Genomic DNA, 6,094 nt, shown 5'->3' on the forward strand with positions numbered 1-6,094 from the left:
AAAAGCGGAGGTAATATCAGACGATACTTAACATTATATATATTACCTTCCTTTTTTTAATGTACTTTACATTTCAACCTTCAACCTTCCAAAATAATTCTTCTTACGCCCTTTCTTTAATCCGATCAGATGCCCCCTCTACATAATTCAAATCCCAGATGCCCTTCTCTGCTATACTTCAAATCCCCAGAAGAGCACTTTATTCTGCTAATTTCTCACCCCCTCTCGAAACCCACAACTGTGCAAGTTTTTTTCCTCCCAAATTCTCGGTATAAAACTAGAACTACGTGCCCTCTGCCACCACCCTTTTGCAGGTTTCTGCTACCAACCCGAGGGAGTACCATCTCACAGCCACTTATAACGAACCTCATCCCTTTTCCCGTTTGTCTTTCTCTTCAATCAGTACCTTGCCCATGGGCCCCCACAGTGCTCTCTACCCCTAACTCTTCTACCTATAGAACAGTTATGCTCCATCATGAAGGACCCCCCTCATGAACGTGGCTGAGCATGAACGGAATCCTGTCCATTCGCACGTCTCTGGCACTACACCGACTTAGTGGTGGATGATAATGCTTCCCTGGAGAGACTCTACTCGTTTGACATGATCCTCCAAGCTGCTCGATGTTTATCCCACCACGATCTGTGGCCTCCCCCCCCCCCCCCTCCTCGGTTCACCGCACGGCGCCTTGGGACGCTGCAACAAATAAGAACAGTCTGACTGAGCTTTCCTGGTCGAACGAATGCGTGCGTTGTTTAACTTGTTTAGAAGTCTTCTTCCCAAAGTTGGCTCCAATATTGAGAGATATGTCTCTCACGTCGTCGCCCACGATCTCCATTCCTTTCCTTCGGATCGCGCAATGGTTGCCTGACATCTGTAGATGAAGGCGCGCTCATTTTCAACGCTGCAACGAAAGCCTTGCTGTTTAAAGCCGTGCGTTTGTTAAAAATCCACACCTGCATACAAGTCTTGTAAAACTATATGCCATAATAGAATCATAAAACTAAACAAGCGTTGCGGTCATTCTTTACAAAGGTCTCTAAATTGACTCGGAATTGTATATGAAAATGGTTACATGGAAAATAGAGGTGGTGATGCGATGTAAAGCCAGAAGTTTCAAACCATAGGGGAATTTAAGACAGTAGCTTATCATACCAACTTAGTTCCTTCTACCCACCTGCACTTAAGGGATCAGACTTGGTTAACACTTGGAAGGAGTGCATGTGCATAGGAAAGGGCTGCGGGATGATAGTAGCCTTTGAGACACTAGCTTATTATACCAACTAAGTTCCTTCCACCCAGCTGCAATTAAGGGATTAGACTTGGTGGTCAGCTTGGTTAACGCTTGGAAGGAGTGCGTGTGCCTCCTAAAGTGGAGAGGTAGGAAAGGGCTGTGGGATGATAGTAACCTCCTTGAATTAATTTAGTAGAGCAGAGCATTGGCCAGGAAGGGGGATGTATTTGCCAAGCACGACATTGTTAGGGTCAGGAATCTGTCTAAGAAGGGTATTCAGTATTGGTTGAATGTTTGCGAGCTTAGAAATAGAAACGTGTTTCATCATAAGGTCCAATTCGGGTTTAAGGTTATGGCCACTATTACCATTGTTAGGGTATATCTGTGGGATTTTGGGAAGGTCCTAGAAAAGGTGGATCCTATAATGAGCCATGCCTTAATTGCGGTGGAAGCGAATATGCCATTTGGGTAGGGTATCTTTAGTTGCGTGCAACTTAGGCCATGGGTTTCACCCTCTGAAGGCCAAGTTTTGTACTAGTCTAATTTTGAAGGGCTCACCACCCTTCTAATACATTCGACTTCCCCCCCCCCCCCAAAAAAAAACATAGGGGGATTTGAATTCAAAGAAGGCACCCATTTCATTAGCTTGTGTAAAAATGTGACAGTGTGACAATATTCAGAAGGACAGATATTTAAAAGTTTGCATACAATAGAGTCACATTTCTAGAAAAACGAGAATCATCTAATGTCGAAAAAGCCATGCTAGTTGTGAAAAATCCACACTTGCACACAAGTCTTATAAACTATGTGCCATAATAGAATCATAAAACTAAACAAATCGGTTAGGCAATGTAGAGTACAAAGTCATTCTTTCAATTGACACTTCAAAAGAGAGTGTGGAATTGTACATGAAAATGAGGGTGCTACATGGAAAATAGAGGTGGTGATGTGATATAAAGCTACAAGTTTCACACCATGGTAATATGTTAGGTGGAGATATTGGGACTTTGTATTCAAAGAAGGCACCCATTTCATTGGGCTTGTGTCAAAATGTAACTGTGTGACAATATTCACAAGGATAGATATTTAAAATTTAGAAAGTTTGCATATAATAGAGCCATATTTCTCAAAAATGACAATTGTCTAGTGAAGAATATTTCAAACATCACATGATATATGGTATTTCCTCTTGTTGAAAACTTCAAGTTCGTATGTCACCATAACTCTAGCTTAAATGGAGCCTAATTTGTCACTCGTACTAAAGAAAGCAAGAACAAAATAAGAGATCCAATCCATACTATTCACAATCTTGTTCCTTCTTCCTTGTTCCTTCCATCCATTTCCATCTCTTGCCCCCACTCAAAAAGCTGGATTGTTTAGTTTCAAGGCTTCTTGCCAACACTAAACACAGCCTTAAACCTAGCATCTATGAATCCAAAATGCCTAAGAGGCCAATTTTTTTTCTGAATCAATAACCTATTTTTTACATTGAATTTCTTTGTCTTCCATTTGGCTGTGAGGTAAGAAGCTCTTGCTCTATAATGTTATTATCCTTGAGTGCTTCACACATTGAATATTATTTTACAAACCATTGTTTAGGAAGTGCCATGTGACTCATTTTGTTCAGTTATGCACAGAGGGTACTCATGCTCTAGGACCCATTGAGCTGTGTGTGTGTGTGTGTGTATCTATCTACTTATCTATCAGCAGTCAGTCAGTCTATCTATCTGTCTATTTGTCTGACTGTCTGCTTGCTTATCTATTTGTCTATCTATCCATCTATTTATTGATCTATCTGTCTGTCTGTCTATCTATATGTTAGTCAGTCTATCTATCTATCTGTCTATCTGTCTGTCTGTTTGTCTGTCTGTCTGTCTATCTGTCTATCAGTCAATCAGTCAGTTAGTTAGTCTGTCTATCTCTCTATCTCTCTCTATATGTCCGTCCGTCTATCTATCTATCTATCTATTTATCAATCCATCTATCTAAATATCCATCTATTTCTCTATCTCTCTATCTCTTTATCTCTCTAATCTCTTCGTCTCTCTATTTTTCTCTTTGTCTCTCTCTTTATTTATCTATCTATGGTCTCTTATATTGGGCACAATCAATTGCATCCAACTTATACCTCATTTTGCCTTTGCTACTAGGTGTTTGTGCATGCATTTTTCCAGAGACCTATGCTACATATCCTCTCAAGTAAGAGTCTTAAAAAAGAATTTCTCTTTGCTTATAATTTATTTCTAGATAGATTTCCTTATCTCGGCATCCATCCTCCATAAGAAATAAGGTGTTACATTTTGAGATCCTTGGATATTTGTCGTTCTCTTTCATTACTAGTAGTTTGAATGCTTCAGCCACTTTTTGATAGTCCATAATTATCTTTTTCCCTTCGTTATACAAAGGAATTCCCCTTTGGGTCATAGCTTCTTTTGCCATCTCCTTGTCAAAAACGTACATGCATGGAAAATCCCAAAACATGGGAAATCCTAGAACTCTTTCAAAATTTTTAACATGATCCATTGTTTAGCTTACTCACTCCAAGCTCTCTCTCCCATGCATAGTTGAATCTTTAATTCTACTAGAGCCTTCAATTCCCTTGACTTGGCCTTGTCATTTTGGTCCATTTTCCTCTTTTGAGGCATGTTTGCCATGACTTCCTATGCATTGTGAAGGCTCTACTTATGAAAATGAAAGGATCAAACAATGTGAATCCAAAAAAAAATTGTGTGGATGAGGGAAGAAGAACGATTAGTAACGAGTGCATGCACTTTGTGCATCAAAAAATGAAGCACATGTAATAATTTTACACTTTGCAGTGGCTTCATTAGGGACTTGGCTTTCCAAACATGCATCTTTTGACCACAAGTTACGTGATGCTCCATTTCTTTTCCATCTTGGTGGGGAATGGTCAACATGCTACTTATTTGGCCAACTTTGGTCTTTGAACTCATTCATTTAGCATTATGATTCCTCTTTTATGGCGGATGCCCAAGTTTATTGTCCAAGTTTATTACCTTTCATGATGGCACCACATGGTCCCTTAATTATCAATGTGGTAGTTCGCCATTCGTGCATTTGATGCTCTCCTTGTTGGTCTTTAGCTTCAAAGCAACAAAATGTGGCTCTAGATACTATTTGATCTTTATGTAATTTGGTAACTCATTCCCTTTTGAATTTTCACGAATCATTCTCCCACTATCAGAGAATTTTTTGATCTTGTATGTCCCAATCCAAATTTCAAGAAAATCTTATTTCTTTGCCCCTAGCTTGTCTCTATAGAGCAAGACCATCAAGATTTTGCAAAGGTTAACATGTACATCCATTGCCAAATCTTGATGTTTGCAAGGAATGTTTAGTAATTTTAAAAATGTAGAGACATTTCCAAGCAATGGTGTCCTTCATCTATGAGCACCACCAAGTAACTCTATTGGTTACATGTGCAAGAACCTATGAGCACCACCAAGTAACTCTATTGGTTATATGTGCACTTCACTAAAATTTGAATTTTTGAAATCAACATCGTGAGTATACCCATGCAAAACTTGTACAAATTTGAAGGATATAGTTGAACACATAGACAAAAATATGCATGTTGTTTCATAACTTTCAAAGGATAATAAAAAAGCTATCAATGTCCAAGAAATAGTAACCACCATGTTCCTAATTTTTGACTTCTTTTGGTTTTTGGACAAATTTATTTGAGAACAAAAAATTGATTTTGAGGCACTCTACAATCATCAATTTGCTAAATTTAGGCACCAATATGGGATGAAATTTCTTGCGTATATTTTTTGCTTAAAATTTGGGCACAAATATGGGGAACGGGTGGGGGGATGCAAAAATGTGCTCTTGCTACGATGGTCATGCATGATAGGAGTGGAGCCAAAGAATAAATCATTTTTTTTGTATTGCATGAGGGAGGAGAAAGGGGGAGGGGGGAGGGTAGAGAAGAGGCCATGGGATGTGCCAAAAGAAATTATTTACATGCTCTTAAAACATAGCCCACAAAGAGGGGAGGCAGGGGATTGATTAATCTCTTCTGCCCCTCCTTAAAAGTTTATTTTCCTTCCCTTTACAAGAAAAAGGTCTTCACAAAACAACAATTGTCCTTCTCTCTCTCCATAAATCTAAATCAAGTAATAAAGAGAACAAGGAGAGAGAAGGAAAATGGGAAATGGTGAGGAAAAGAAGTGTAGAGAACATTGAAAGCACAAAGAGTGCAGATAGTGGCAAGAAGGAGGAATTAGAGTTGGAATAATGAAAGAAACTATAGCTAGAGAAAACATGAGAGGAGAGAGTCAAAACCAATCAACCAATTAAAGGTCTACCCATGTTTCACATATAAGGGTAATACAATTGAAATAGGTAGCTCATTCAAATACTTGAGAGTCAATGTGTTAAAAAATCACAAATGGAGTAAATACATAGAACACTGACTAAAGATGGGATGGACCAACTATAGCATGTTTGAATCTAAATGTAATTCATAAAGATGGCCTACCAAGGTTGGACACTTTAGTGCTCTTGTGACCCAGGTTTTCTTTATGAAGTGGAAGTTGGGGGGGGGGGTAGAATATTTCAAGCCTCTTAAAATGACATTGTGAAAGTGCAAAATATATTCTTGGGATGGCACTTAGAGGTCAAGGAAGCTACCCCTTACTCAGTGATGTTTCTAGAAACTAGCACATGACCCGAAGCCATCATTAGAGTGTACAAATATGCGACAAAAGTCAAGAGAATGGGAATGCATCTACCACATTTTGCTTGAAATGCAAGTTGCAAACCACAAGAAGCATACAAAAGGAAGAGTTGGAAGTGGACAGACTATTAGGTTTTCCATTAGAGGATATACTAGGTGT

Source organism: Dipteris shenzhenensis, chromosome 19 (assembly GCF_047967505.1).
Source record: "Dipteris shenzhenensis isolate YYH24624 ecotype China chromosome 19, Dip_SZ_1.0, whole genome shotgun sequence".
NCBI lineage: Eukaryota > Viridiplantae > Streptophyta > Polypodiopsida > Gleicheniales > Dipteridaceae > Dipteris > Dipteris shenzhenensis.